The sequence below is a fragment of the Lactuca sativa genome, chromosome 7, assembly GCF_002870075.4.
Source record: "Lactuca sativa cultivar Salinas chromosome 7, Lsat_Salinas_v11, whole genome shotgun sequence".
In the NCBI taxonomy this organism is placed as follows: Eukaryota; Viridiplantae; Streptophyta; class Magnoliopsida; order Asterales; family Asteraceae; genus Lactuca; species Lactuca sativa.
The window spans coordinates 26,528,060-26,544,086 of NC_056629.2; the positions used below are offsets into that span (position 1 = coordinate 26,528,060).

The following is a 16,027-nucleotide window of genomic DNA, read 5'->3' on the forward strand; positions in this document are numbered from 1 at the left end:
TTAATGTTTTTGGAAACTAAAAGGGTATTAACTATTAAAGAGTCTAAATATTGAAAATACTAAATGAATTTTGTTAAAATTTTGTAGTTAAGTAATCCTTTCTCATTACCATGAAATTGCCATTTCTTAACGACTTAATGAAACAATAACATTCGATAGACACAACTTCAATGAATGGGTTCATGTCTTAAGAGACAATATTGTGAGATTTTGAAATTGTATACTCTTAAAGGTCCTAGTCCTAAACTATTTGCTTTGAGCAATTGACCGGAACATGACACCTAGTAAAGGCATCACTATGATGCTAAAGATGATTCTAACATCAAACTAGGAATAGTCATTCCTGACTTCCAAACAGTTTTGAATAATTTAGTTATATGTATGATGATATAACAGGTTAAGCAATATTCCAATAAATACAATGATATTTTGTTTTTAAACTAGTTCAAACAACGAAATAGTTCAAGGCCAAAAGAGTCACCTTGTGTGATCTAAGAGACCCATATTTTATTTACTGAACACCTTTAAGCCCAAGAAATGCAATAAGGCCACAAAGATGGATCTTGTTTTTTTGTGGAGAAACTGGACAATGGAAGAAGATTTGCTCCTCTTATCTGGAAAGAAAGTCTGAAAGAGACTAGCACTTCAGGTATTTATTGTAACACCCTATGTTTTTTTCAAAAATTTTAAAATGTTATGGTTATAAAAATCATTTCGGGTGTTAAACCACATTTGATAAAAACTTGTCCCACAAAGAACATTTATAACTAAAACATTGAGTTTTACTATTAAGCATCATAAAACCATAGCAAGAAAATACGAATTACATCAATACATTAATAACGAACATAAGAAGTTCCACTCCATTCTCTATCTCTGGACTTCTAACTTTCATCTATCATCCACTCTCCTTAACTGTAACCTAAGATACATGACATTAAAAGAGATACATAAGACAATAATATCTCATGAGTTATGTGGGTTTATGACCCAAAACATTTCAATCATTTATATGAAAAATCATTTCATTCGTAACATAACATAGTATTAGACCATAATACATTTTCAAGCATTTTCAAGATAAACTCTTTTCATACACATCAAAAATATCATTTCATATCTTACCATTTCATTTCTTATCATATCATTTCATTTAATCATTTTCCATTTCCATTTCCATTTCCAAGACCAAGGTGGAAAAAAAAATCAATCCACCAAGGCATCATGCTTTCAAAGGCCAAGGTGAAAAGAACAAAATCAATTCACCAAGGTATCATTCCCTTGGATTTCAATCCAAGTCCAGTGTCGAGGTGAAAATAACAAATCAATCCACCAAGATATCATGCAGATCAATTCATCTACTTTGTAAAGGGAAGATACCACCCCAGTAGATTCCTCTAGTGCCTTTTATGAGGTATCATGACCCTGGTAGCTTTCATTATTTATTTACTTTATTTCTTTTTATTACTTTCCATTTTCTTTTCATTACTTTCCATTTCTTCTCATTAATTTTGTTTCTTTACATATTTCATATGTTGGTATTAAAATACTCATTTGCAAAATTAAAGCATCTATATTTCAAAACCTTTCAAATACATTATCAAAACATTTGTTCTTCCAAAACGTTCTTTGCTTTCAAAAACGTTCTTGCCTTCAAGGAATTATTTCAAAACATTAATTCCAATAACATTTAAAACTTTATTTTCAAAACATTTCATATATCAAAGCATTTTCATTATAATAAAAATCATTTTGTCATGTACCCCAAAGTGAGAAAATGCCAACACATATTCACCTCAATCACAAGAAGGCTTGTTAGTCCTCTTTTAGTTCCTTTAGTTAGAGAAACAATCTCAATCACCTCTTATATAACATGGATGGACATACGTCATTTAAAATGACCAAAATACCCCTCATGGATTTTTATCATTTAGATATTCCCCATAAGCTTATTTACTTCATATTAGTTTATAAATAAAGTTTGAGGAAAATCGATGGTCGTTTACTAGGTTTTTCACGAAAAACCATACACTTTACATAAACTTTGACACGGCTCGTGTCCAAGGGACACGCCTTCATGTCATGACTGACACGCACCGTGCCAAAACTGTAGGTCACCATTATGTGTAGAATTTTGCTAAAAGCTTTGTAACTTGTTCCCTAGATCTCCAATGGCCACCAAAGTTTACCAAGTGGTTATTAAGGACTAAATAAATTTAATAAACTTCTCAAATACACAATTAGTCCCTAACTTTCTGGTGACTTAATCATTAAGACCTTTATCAAAATGTTAAGTTCATAATGCTTACAAACACTCAAATGAAAGGGTTAAGAGCTCAAGTTGCTCAAGAATATTGTTTAACCAATATGACTTATTCCCAAATCATCTAATACATCATTGGGTGTTTTCAAGTGCTTAACATTATATAAGTCTCATTTTAATTCCTTAATGGAGTTATGGAATATCCAATCCCATTACAACTTTCCCATTTTGCTCTTTAAGTGAAAACAATCACTAGAGCTAGAACTTAACTAGAATCTCTTCATGTTAATGTTCCAATAACATATCTAGAGTGTCAATTCATGTTTATGAATGTCGTTCACTTCCAATATGTCAATCATCATGTTGTTAACCCTAGATTTCCCAAAATACCCTTATGGTCATCTATTCCATATATCAATCTAAGAATCAACCAACATCTTATGATTTGAGTTCAAATTATTCCAAGAGTTTTCGGTCAAGCTTATGAACTTCCTTTACTCATAAATTTCTAAACTACAAAGGATTCCATTGGTTTCATCATATTATCCTCAACTCCATTTCAATCCAATATTTTACATAATTCTACCATCACGAATGTGTTTGAGTATTCAACTTAGATTCAGTGTCATCAAACATCATCTAAGTCATAGAATGCAAACCAATTTTATCATCAATTGCAATATCCCCAAATTAGATTTCTAGGGTTCATGGAGTTTTTTTACCCAAATCATCAAATCCATTAACGTGATGATTGGATTGCGATTAGAACATGGAAACCCCTCAAAGGAGGTTATAAAACCAAACCCTAATAATTGAATCTCGTTAAATTTGACATCGGGGCTTTACCCACTTCAGAAAATTGATCTCTAGGCTAATAGGGGAAAAATTATATCTTGTAAACCTTTGTTCCTTTATTTCTTTGCTTGGATGTTCAATTCCTCACTTGAATCAAGCCTAGATGGAGAAGGGATGAAGAATCTCCATTAGACAGTGTTTTTGGTGCTCAAACTCGTTCTTACTCCATAAAGGAAAAGTAGATGCATCTTAATTTTGGATTTGTCACATTTACTCCCTCTAGTTTGAGTATTTTGCCAATTCCCACCATAAACTCAATATTTGTGATTTTAACTTAATTTTTGACATAACAAGTCCTCCTGCATCCATTATATAATTTTTCTGTCCCTTCCAATAAATGAGTCAACCCTTCGGTCAACTCACTTTGCCTGGTTGGCATTTTTTGTCCTTTTAAATTGTTATGATTTCCCAATGTTAACTTTCTAAACTTCATATCAATTAATGATATGATTAACCCATAATGATTTAATTATATAAATCATATTTCACTAATTTACTTTATTAATTAAAGCATCCAGTCTTAAATTTTAGGATGTTACAGTTATTTACCCCTTAAAAGGATTCTGTCCTCGGAATCATATCACATACAATCTTATTTGAATTTAATCCCGTCACCTTTCAATCTCCTTGATGGCCACATCACTTTGGTCATTTGACACAATTGTAATTCGTTCTAATAACTAATAATATATCATTAGGGGTTACCAACCCTCTTGGACACTTTTACCCTTTTGTACCCTTCTTGAACTTTTAACAACATCATGTAATAAGGTTATCCAACCTTAAGCCAACATTCGTCTATTTCCTTACTTATGTTCTAATTTGCCTGTGCACATCCCTTCTTGAGTAATCATGTCACCAATATTCCATTCTTTACTAATTCTATTATTAAGTCATTCCCTAAACTTAGCTTCTTATATATCTTTTCATCTTGCCCTTTCTGACTCTCTCTGGTATTAGAGTCTCAAATATAACATAATATCATCAAGTTTCCCACCATGTTTTTCCAAGACACGATATGAAAGATCTACAAATTAACGTCTCATACGACGTTCATGCCAAAACACACTATGGTACCCAAACCATTTCATTTCTATTTCTATAATCATAATTGATCTATTTTTGGATTTTATACATAGATTCAAATCACTCATCATGATCTATCATTCCTATACTTTGCTCTGAAGTCTATACTTTCTTTTCTTCATAAAGGTCTTTCTTTAAATTCATATGAATGACACTTTACTTTCAACTAATTTTGCAAGTCAATTTATACTATCGATGTTTTCCTCTAGCCTTATATACAAGATAGCCCAATCACGTATATCATCCATTTCCTATTACCCTTGTAGCAACGGGTACCATATTATCCTAGTTAATGAATACTTCATGAACCTTGTCCATATCTCCTATAATTCACTTGAATTAGCGTGTCAACCCAAAATATCATTTCATGAGTTAATGCATTTCTTAGGTGTAACGTCCCAAAATTTAAGACTAAAAATTTCAATTGTTATAATAATAAAACCATCATGCAAAACGTTTTTATAAGACCATAATGAAATCATAGTATATCAAAATCATCCAAATACATAAGAGTCAAATAAAATGCAAAACAATATGGTGTGTGTGATGCGATCATCCTGAGCTCTCCCCCTTCGATCCGGAAGTACCTGTAACATAAACTGAAAACCATATGCACGAAGCTTAGTGAGTTCCCCAAAATATCGCATACCACACATATCTGCCAGCTCAAGGTTGTGCCGGGTCTATTTCACCCCCAAGTCTATTTCACCCCCGAGTCTATTTCAACTCATATGTCAGCATAAGGTTGTACCGAGTCTATTTCACCGCATTATATATAGCAAATAGGCACACATGCATATAACACATACAACAGGAGTCACAAAGACTACAAGCACATAATATATCCTAGTGTCCTACAATATAGTGAGCAAACTCACCTCAGTCTGCTGACAGTCAAACAAATAATTGGGTTGCTGAACCGGAAATCCCCACTAAATCACAAGTACAAAAACCCTAATTAGAAATAAGGTCAATAATCCAACCCATGAGTCCAAACCCTAAATCCTGGCCTTAAGGGAAAAAGATACTTATTCCTTGCCTTATTGGGCCTAGCCCATCAAGGGCCAAATGCTACTAGCCACGAAGCCCAAAAGATAATCTATGTCCAAAATGGGCCCAAGCCCAAAGGACCGTCGTAGAAAAGCTTACGACCCAACAAGGGTGCAAAGTCCCTAAATCCCACACATGGTCTAAAACAAGCTCAAGACTCACTTTGATAACTACGCTCAACGTATTAACCAGTATGTCCGACATACTCATAACCTTTGCATTATTGGAACTTCAGACGCGTACGCACAACGTACCCCAATATATGCTCGCTGTACACTGCAGCTGGCTAAACCTCAATCCAAGGTCTTAATCAGCTAAGACCCAACATCCAATTTTAGATCTTGTCTTATTAAAGTGCATTAAGCCATAAAGTTTCCAAATTTATGTTGTTTCATGTCTTAATAGGGGCAAAACTTGGATTTAACCACATTATCTTCATGAAACCACCTTCAATCCTTGTATGATTGAACTTAATCCATAAAGACTCCATTTTATGCTCAAGGGATGTTAGGAACACTAGGATCTAACATTATAACCTTTTGGAGTAGCTCATACTCTCAAGAATACCTTAGAGGACCATTTTATGAAGAAATAAGCCCTAAACGAACAACTAGCACATGGAGTCATCAAGGAAGAAGCTTTTTACCTTCATTAAGATTGAAATGATGAGAAACCTTTGGATCTACAAGCTCTTTCATATCCAATGCTTCCTCACAACTCTTCTTCTTCTTCTTCTCTGAGCACCACACACACCCAAAATACACACACAAGCTCAAACTTTAGGGAAAACGGATTAGGGTTTTGAGATATGACTTAAAAAGAAAAGGAGGCTGATACAGTGAGGAAATTGAAGGACTTAATGAGATTAAATAGGGTGCAATCACTAAAAATTAGGGTTTGCCTCTGGCTTGGGTACGCCCTACGTATGCATGGGTACGCCCATCGTACATAGGGGTCATCTCCGATGCGCGCATGCAAAAGTGCATGACGTGCGTACCTAGTGTACACCCAACATGGTCTAATCCTTAATTAATTGAAATAATGTTTTAAATTCATACCTGGCAAGTCGGACGTTACATTAGGCCTGCAAGCCTAAGCATTCCATGATAAGGGGATCTAACGCACATGGATTTGTTTCAACTCAACTTCCAAACTCTTGTTGGGTCAATGATAGATGCCATTTTTTGCATCTTTTAGGGTAAATTTTATTAGAATTTATCATCATATTTGACACATTTTCATGTCATTAGTTTAAATAATGTTCAGCTCATGTCATTCGTTAGAATTCATGTACTGCTCATGTTTTTATGTTATTTTCAGATAATTCGAGTGGAGCAGTACTATGTGAGTAGATTTGGATGAGTTTGATGGAGAATTGGACTTAATTGGAGCTTGGATCTTATGAAGGATGTTGAATAATTCTTGGAAGATGTTTTGTTCAAGAAATATTCAATCAAATTGATAATATGAAGATAAATTGCTACATTCTAAAGCCAAAAGGATGTTGTTGGCAGCTTTGACCCTCTGTCAGTATTTTGACCATATTTCATGACTTGTAACTCCGATTGACAATATTTTAAATGTTTCAGAAACTAGACAAAATTTTGTGAAAAATGGAGAAAATTCTAAACTTCGATCGAATAAACATTTTGCAATTTAGAAAGTCGAAAAATCAAAAAAATGAAAAATTCGACCAGAACTCAAAAAATTCGATTGTGTGACCCAAAAGTTCGATCCAATTTTTGGGTTTTTCATCTCGAAGACTCTGGCTTGTTTATATAAGACGCCTCTCTTATCATATTGAAGGTTGGACAATTCCTAAAGCTCCACGCGATGAAAAAGACAATTTCTGAGGCGATTTCTCTCCGGTTTTAGTGATTTCTGAAGATCTGAAAGCTAAAGATCGTTTCCAACATTTAGTTAGAAAAATTAATTAGTTAGTTTATATTTTTATTAGTTATAATTTGTTTTTTGCCATCTCTTTAGTTCTGCATAGACTAGTACTTTTTATGTGATTACTTTTCAGATGTCGTTTTCTTTTTGTGATTATATCTGGATTTTACAGTTTCAAACTTAATGTATGCATGGTTTCAAATTCTTGTTAGTCTAATCACCTAGCTAGGGATTTATCATTCTAGTTAATCAATTAATAGAATCTGTAATTGTTCTTTTCATCTGGTAATAAGTAACAAGTATCAGAATGGTTCCGTGTTTGGGATTTAACTCTGATATAAACTGAAAAATCATATATTTACGCTTCCGAGCTTGTGAGAAGTATTAGGTATGGATGGAAATTTTACACAGATCATAAAGTTGCTTTCTGATTCAATCAAGAGCTTATTTAATTGAATAGTAAAAAGTTATGGTCAATTCAAAGAGCTTGTTTTGGTTAACTAATTTAGGTAAAAGGGATTATACTAGAGATTGTTAGTTTTTCTCAGTACCAACATAGATAGAATGCATTGTGAATAACCAAAGTTGAATTGATTGCATGATTAGGAAAGTCGTAGCAGAAATGAAATCATTTTAATTATTTATTTTCGTTTAATTAATTTTCACTACCTTTTTAGTTTTTAGTTAAATTAAAAAAATCCTTTTTATATTTTATGTTTCTTCACTAGCATGTGCCAGATGCAAAAAGACATTGACCATTAGGCTGTGTCTCTAAGGATTCAACACTACTTCCCTGTGTTATCCTTTAGTGCAACCTGCAGTGAAAGTTTATTTGCTTAATACACCCGCAACAACGTGTTAACAAACTAGAGCCGTTGCCGAGGGCAGGGTGCATATAATAGTTTTATTCCAAGAAATTTTCGTACATGTACACCTCTAGCTTTTGATCTAGAAATTGAAAGAACTGCAAGGAAACTGAAGAAGAAGCAGCCCCTTGTGGAACGAACCAAATCCGACCTTCCCATTTTTTCTGAAAGTACCCCCATCATCTCCTCCTAACAGCCCCTTTAAAACTTACTCGCCACAATCCTCAGTCAAATCTAAAACCACAGACTCTTCAGAAACCGAATACGAAGAATCAACCATGAGTGGAGATGAAGCAGAAAAGACTTTCAGAGAGTGGGCCACCCAAGAAGTCAATCAGCAGCCCCTTTGCATTACTTTTCTAGAAGCCTATAACTTTGAGTTGAAATATGGTGTAACATCCTAAAAATACAGTCCAAAAATTTCGTTTTGCATTATTAATAAAACCATAGTTATCAAATCATCATGTAAAATCATAATTCATTGTATCTCAAAATATCATAAACATCTGTCAAATATATCAGAGTAAAAACGTTCCAGGCTAAAACCATGGTGTGTGTTTGCAGTCATCTTGAGCTCTTCCACTTGCTACCAGAATTACTTGAAAACAAAACTAAAAACTATAAACACGAAGCTTAGTAAGACTCCCCAAACTACCACATGCCATACGCATAATCATATAATCACATAATAACATAACATGGGCCTTGTCCACTTCATCGGGCCCCGCTCGACATCAGACAGTGTCCGGCATCGGGTCCCGCCCGACATCGGACCGAAAGCCCGCATTGGGCCCCGCCTTACATCGAGCAAAGCTCGGTATACATATAAACATATCAATAAGTACACATAAGTAATCACATAACATAAACATATAAACATTCCTCGGGCCCTTCCCGACATCAAACCTAAATCCGGAAGCATATAAACATTCCTCGGGCTTTGCCCGACATCGAACCGAAGTCCGGAAACATACTAAACAGACACATGCAAGGATCACAAAGATGGAAACATATAATCCTACATCGAATCACTGCTTGACATCGGATCACTGCCTGACATTGGATCAGAATTTGGAAACATATAATCCTACATCGGGCGGCGTCGGACCATGGTCCGGAACATACTAGCATGTAACAACGTAAATTTTAAAACAATTTTTCACTTTTTAATATTGCAATTTCATTCATAAAAATTCCCAATTCTCAATGTATCACATAACAAATCCATAAAATAACATCCCAAGATCGAATATATGAAATTCCGATAGTGTGTACTGGTCATGCCAACGCCTTCCCGCGATCCTCACTGGTACCTGAAACACATCACACAACACTGTAAGCACAAGGCTTAGTGACCTCCCCAAAATACCACATACAAAACATACGCGTTCTCGAGGCTATAGTACGACCCTCCGGTCGAAGTGTCTCAGCGGGACCTTCCAGTCCCGTAGCTCGTTGGACCCTCTGGTCCGGTCATAGCTTGTTGGGCCCTTCGGCCCGGTCTGTATCGTTGGACCCTTCGGTCCGGTCTATATCGTTGGACCCTCCGGTCCGGTCTATATAATCACATGGCATACATATATCACATTGCACATAATCTCATACATACACATAGTACACAAGACCCTCCGGTCTACACATATATACCACTCTAGGTACACTACTAGAAAACAACCCTTTAATGACGCGCAAACAATGACACGCGCTGATAGAGGACACGCACTTGTACGTGTCCTAAAAAATAATGTTAGTTTTCTAAAATTTGAAGGATAGATGACACACATTTTTGCGTGCCCTAAAATTAGTGTCCAACAAAAAAATAAAAACATGGAGGGCACCAATCATAAAAAGCGTGTCGTGTAAATGTGTCGTTTTATATTTTTTTCAGAAAGCCGCGTTCTGTTTTTTAATAACCCATGGGGGGAAATGAAATCCCAAAAAATTAAACACCCCGCCTGATGCATCTCCTTCTTGTCCTTCTAAAATCCTCTACCAAAAAACCCTAATAATTCTTTAAGCAGTTCGTTTTCCTCTACCTCGGCTCTCTCTCTCTCTCTCTCTCTCTCTCTGTGTGTGTGTGCAAGCCCTAAGCCGCCACCACTAGCATCGAACCTCATAAGCTTTAAGAGTTCAAATTACCTAAGCAAACACTTCCACCATCTCAAGATGTTGGTTCAATATCGCCATGCCACATCGTAGTACACGATGTCATCATCGTCTCCACAAACCGCCGCCAACAGCAGAGAAAACAAATGCAACTGGGTCTAGAACGAAATCAAAGCCGAAGCTCGTCGTGACGCCAAATCTGTACTAGCCCTCGCCAGTTACCTCTACTCCACCATCATCTCCCACTCATCTCACTCACACACACTCACTCTCTCTCTCCACTTAGGAAACAAACTCTGCTCCTCCACTCTCCTCTCCACCCTCCTCTACGATCTTTTCCTCAACACCTTCTCATCCAACCCATCTCTCCTCTCCGCCATCGTCGCTGACCTACGCATCACCCGTCAACGAGACCCTTCCTGCATCTCCATCACTACAATAGGTAAGAGATCATCATTAAGCTTCATATGCATCATTCATTTACACCGTACAATTGCTAGAAGCTAAAGCACATACGATTTGTTACGTATGGAATATACACTCCGTTCCTGATTATTTCCATATGGAAATAGAATTTGGATCGATAAGTTCCCTGGGGTTTGCAATAAATCTAAATTATTAATGTTTTGAATTTCATAACTGATTTTATTTTCCATTTTCTGTGGTTAGGGATTGGGGGAAACAAGTTTATTTAGGCAGATTTGAAACTGCCCTGGCTGCAGCTAGGTTAGAGACAAAGTTCCTTTTTACAAATATTATTATAGTTTAATTTACGTTTGTTCCCACGAAACTTTAAATTTTTACTCTAGATCATGTTTACAAATTCAAACATAATTGCTTCACCAGTGGAAATTGATGCTAATTAGCTCAATTTTGTGAGCAGGAATTAATAATTTGACGATTATGTGAGGTTTAAGGTACTAATTTCGGAGTCACATTCAACCTGTTAGGTTTTTGAGATGTGCAACACAATTTTAGGAAAACATTATCACAATGAATCGTTAGTTGCTTAATAATGTTGTTGGGTTAGTAGTTCATTCTTGAAATGATGATACAAACTTTTTCAGTCTTCATAAAACTTACTTCCATAGATTTCTTGCTTGTAGATAAACAATGTGGGGACAAACATTAGGAAACCTACTACAGAGTATACTCCAAAACTGTATTCAATTCTCATGGCTACTAATTTGGAGTCTTCTTACCATTCAAATTGTTGCTTATTTGGGAAGCCAGCTCTATACACATCACTTGATCCATCCCCTGATCAGAAATACATTTTTCTGGTATGCATACTTACTTGAAAACGTTGATCAATTGGTACAATAGAGAATAAATGGTGTTGTAAGTTCTTATATAATAAGTAATTATATTATATTTTTGTAAAGGCTGGAGACACAAGATGTTGGTGATGCCAAAGTAGAAGTTTCACCTCGTGACATGTAAGTAAAGTCTTATCAGTCTATCATGCATCATATTCCTCAACACTTGAATCTGATATGATATGTGACACAGAGATTACTTTTGATAATTGATGTTGTTGGCTCATGTGTTTGATGTTGTTGACTCATGTGATTCTTGAATAATTAATGTACAGGTGGATATAGCTTATGCTCCATTTATTGAAAGATTTCAGCCATATTTGCTAGAAGGTGTGGCCATGGCAATTCCAATGTTGTGAGAGCCTATTAACAAGTAAACAAACCACTTAACAGATTAATCAATTGAAAAATAAAATCTAAAAAGAACATGTGAAGTGGGAGAATATACAAACCTTTTAGAGTGACTTCATAATTTTCCAAGTTGAAGGTGCTGTTGACTAATGGATGTGTGGTCAATGCCATGGATAATGACTTTATTAACACAGGAAGGAATGTGAATTTAATATCTGGATCAATATTCTCTTTCTGGAAAGCTGATTTAAGTTTCATAAGCCCATCACAGTTTATTTCTTCCACATAACGAAAATGAGGAACACTAGCAATTGTAGTCATTGACCTAACCATTGCACGCTGATAAGCCCTAACAACAAAGAACTTGACAACTTTAATAACATGTTTACTTCAATCAAATTCATGAAAATGTTTATTGTTTATATAATAATAATAATAATACCTTTGAGAGAATATCTTATCATGATAAAGTGATTCAGCCATCTCTTGAAGTTGTTCTTCAGGTCCAGACATGGGTTCGATGGAAGTAGGATTAAAAGCAGGTTTGTCATCAATAATTCCTTTTTCTACACCATATTTTAGAACATATTATTTCAATATTCTTCCATGTTTACCACTTCAAGTGACATCAGCTAAATTAATACCATGTTGCTTCGCAAGACTTCTAACAACAGGGGTGGATAAATTGTCATTTGCATGACTCTTTCTGAGCTCTAGCTTGTGTTCATCAGACTTTGATCCATCAGAAACTACTGATGCATCAGAATCATTAAATGGAACAGTAGAATCATCGACCACCAACTATAATAGAGTTTCTCTAACCTGAAATCAAAGACAAATCAAAATTACTTTACCATATATATGGAAATTGTTAATACTACTACCGGTGTTTTACCTTTATAATGTCACCAGGAACAAGCAGAATCTTGGACAAACCATTTTAGGAGTTCACATTCTACAATACCTTCACCAGTTTGTGCTAAAGGTACATCTATAATGCCACCAGCGTGTTGACTATACTCTGCATTACTTGAAAAGTAGTACCCCTTAACATTGTACAGTTTGTTCAACTAGATAATTAATACAACCAAATCATTACCTTTTGTGATCATTGTATGAAGTTTTATCAAGATTCATATGAAACACCACTAATTTAATGGAATGCACCCTTGTTCACATAGGAACATGTAAAAGTTACTCAAAATTACAACTGTTGTCTTAGTTTCTGATGTATGACTTAATTTGACTTAGTGTAATATACATGGAGATTTGTCAAAGACTTAATTTGACAATTGTTGGGTCACAGGTTGGTGAAGTCTTTTTAATTTGACATGAAACCCGGAACCCAGAGGTATGTTTATTCAGCTACTCATCAAAATGGTTCATGTACACCACATGATGATATATTATCAATAAATCAAGGTAATAATAATAATATGAAAACTTCAGTTACTCCATTAGGCAACCTTTCATCACCTTCACCTATGATGGATTTATTAGACATATTTGGTCCTACCCCTCCACCACCTAATATGTTTATTTATTTATTATTTATAATAAATTTTGGTAAAAAAAGTTATTTTTTAAATTCTTCAGTTGCATTTGGAACCTGCTAGCAGTAACTCTCTTCCTGCAAATGGTAACGGCTCAATAACACAAATATTACGAGTTACCAACACTCAACATGGCAAGGTAACTATAAATAAATCATCATGGAATGAAATGTTTGTGTGTTTTTTTTTAAAATATCGTTTACATGATGAATGTTGATTGTTATGGCAGAAAGCAATCATTATGCACATACGAATAAGATACAAGTTGAACAACAAAGAGATGTTGGAAGAAAGACATCCCTCGTGAGATATGATAACATTTTTCGCTCTCTTCTATCACCATCTCTTAGTGTTTATATTTGGGACAATGTTATTAAATATTATTTGTATCTTTGTATTCCCATGTTCTTAAGTCCAAATCATGGATATTTGAATTTGTTGATTTTGGAGGTGAAATGAGACAAGATATATGGTGCTAATAAAGGTAAGACAAGGGCAACAAATTATTCCATTAATGACATTAATCACTTGCATTTGTGATTGTATTCATTACATATGGATTCAATACTTAGCTAAGTTGACCTAGCATTTTATTCTTCTAGGTTCAGTCAATCAGTTCTTGTTTTTGTTGTAAATTGTAAATTGTAATTCAGGGTATTCTTGGTCCATGTGCATCACTTGAGAAGGTTCATATAGTATTTTAAAGAATGTTGACTCTTTGTTGACTGATTGTTGTTTTTTGTGCAGAAAGGTGCTTTATGTTCTAATACTAGCATTGGTCAAGGGGGTACTACTACATGGAAGGTGCTTCAATACACACTTGCTTACAACAATGTACACAAATTAACTAAGGAATTAGCAATGTAGTACTAGGTTATATTGTTAGGGAAAACCTCTTAATAATAATGTACAAATATTTGTCTACTATTTGAATGATTATTTGTATGACAATAAATTTTATGCAATGGATTGTATTTTTTGTATATGGTATTTTATTTTCTGTTATGAGACATTAAATGAAAATTTAATTTGAAAATTAGTAAATTTGTAAATAATATTTTTTTTAACATTTAAAATTATGATACACAAAAATGTGTGTCATCTTCATTTATGACATGGCCTTTCTTGACAGGGGCATCCTTGATACGCACTGTGTGTCATAAACACGCGCGTCGTAAGGTTACGACTCGCAAAATGCGTGTCGTCTTCCTTTATGACAGGGCCTTCCTTGATACCCATTGCATGTCATAACCACGCGTCGTAAATGCGTGTCATAAATGTGTGTCGTAAATGCGCGTCGTCTCTCTTTATGACAGGACCTTCCTTGACGCGCATTTGCACGTTGTCTGAGCGTTTTACGATTCGCAATGAGCGTCGTAAAAGGCTGTTTTTCTAGTAGTGGTAATGTATAGTGAGAAGACTCACCTCGGGTATCTCGGATAATCTCGCACAAGAACACACTGGTCTAGCCCCTGCCTAAACACATAAGCAACACTCTCAAATAAATAATGGCTCTCAAAGGTTAGATTAACACCTCTCTACAATTCCACAGAAGGGTAAAAGTGTTGGAATAGTGTCTAAGGTTGCAACTATATTAGGCAAGTATTTGACCCGATTGTGCATGGTCCTTTTGGGTTGCCTTCACCATAGCAACTTGACAGGATGATTTATTATGAGAGAATAAATATTATTAATATATTATGAGAATAATATAAGGAATAATAATATTGTTATTTGATTAATATAAGTCATAAATTAATTAGAATTAATTTGGTGACTTAAAGAGATTAATTAAATAAGAGGGTATAAACTGTCAATTGTTTGATAGTTACACTTTGGGCTGTAACTCTTTCTTGGATAGGGTTGGACGATTTCTAGGGCTTGGGATAAGCCGCAAATCGTCCAAGGGCTTATCTTGGAAAGGATTTGGATTGCTTTGAGTAAAGATTATCCAACTAGGGTTTAAGGGTGAAACCCTAGGAGCCTTACAAGTATAAATAGACCCTTGGGGCAAGGGAAATCGGCACCTCTGCTAAAGCAAAGAAACCCTGGCCGATTTCTATTCCCTCTCCTCTCTCTCAAATCATCCTCTTTCTAGTTGGTGTTTGTAAGCCATTAGAGGAGTGACATTTGTGACTCTAAAGCTTCAAGAACTAGAAGATCAAACAAGTGTTTCAAGGTATACTTCTAACTTTGATTTTGTATTGTTCTTATACTCCATTAGTCATTACAAGTCTTGGATCCAATGCATGTTTAATTAGAGAAACCTAGATCCAAGCATTAGGGTTTGCATGTGCACATAAGAATGTTCATATGGCCAAAACTCATCAGTGGTATCAGAGCCTAGATTGGTTTCTATTAAATTGATGCATAATTGTTTGTTTCTTGCTTGCAAAATTCGAATTTTGTGGTTCTGTGTCATGAACTCGATGAGTCCCATGGTGGACTCGGCGAGTCCAGTTGGGAACTCAGCGAGTCCCAGCATCAGGAAGAGCCAAAATAGGGATTTTTTGATATTTATCTTATGGAAACTTGCCTTTATCATATTAGATCAACCCTAATCCGATTTCTTGATATATATGACTATAATCTTGATCTAATTAAAGATATTTATCAATTAATAAAATATTGTATTTCCTTATGTGATAATTAATTAATTATTTTGATTAAATTGGTAAATTATTT

General features: G+C 34.9%; 1 pseudogene; it reads right to left on the bottom strand.

Moving 5' to 3' along the window:
- Nucleotides 1-11,748: 11,748 nt before the first annotated feature.
- Nucleotides 11,749-13,293, bottom strand: LOC111907287 (lipoamide acyltransferase component of branched-chain alpha-keto acid dehydrogenase complex, mitochondrial-like; annotated as a pseudogene).
- Between the last annotated feature and the right edge of the window lie 2,734 nt (nt 13,294-16,027).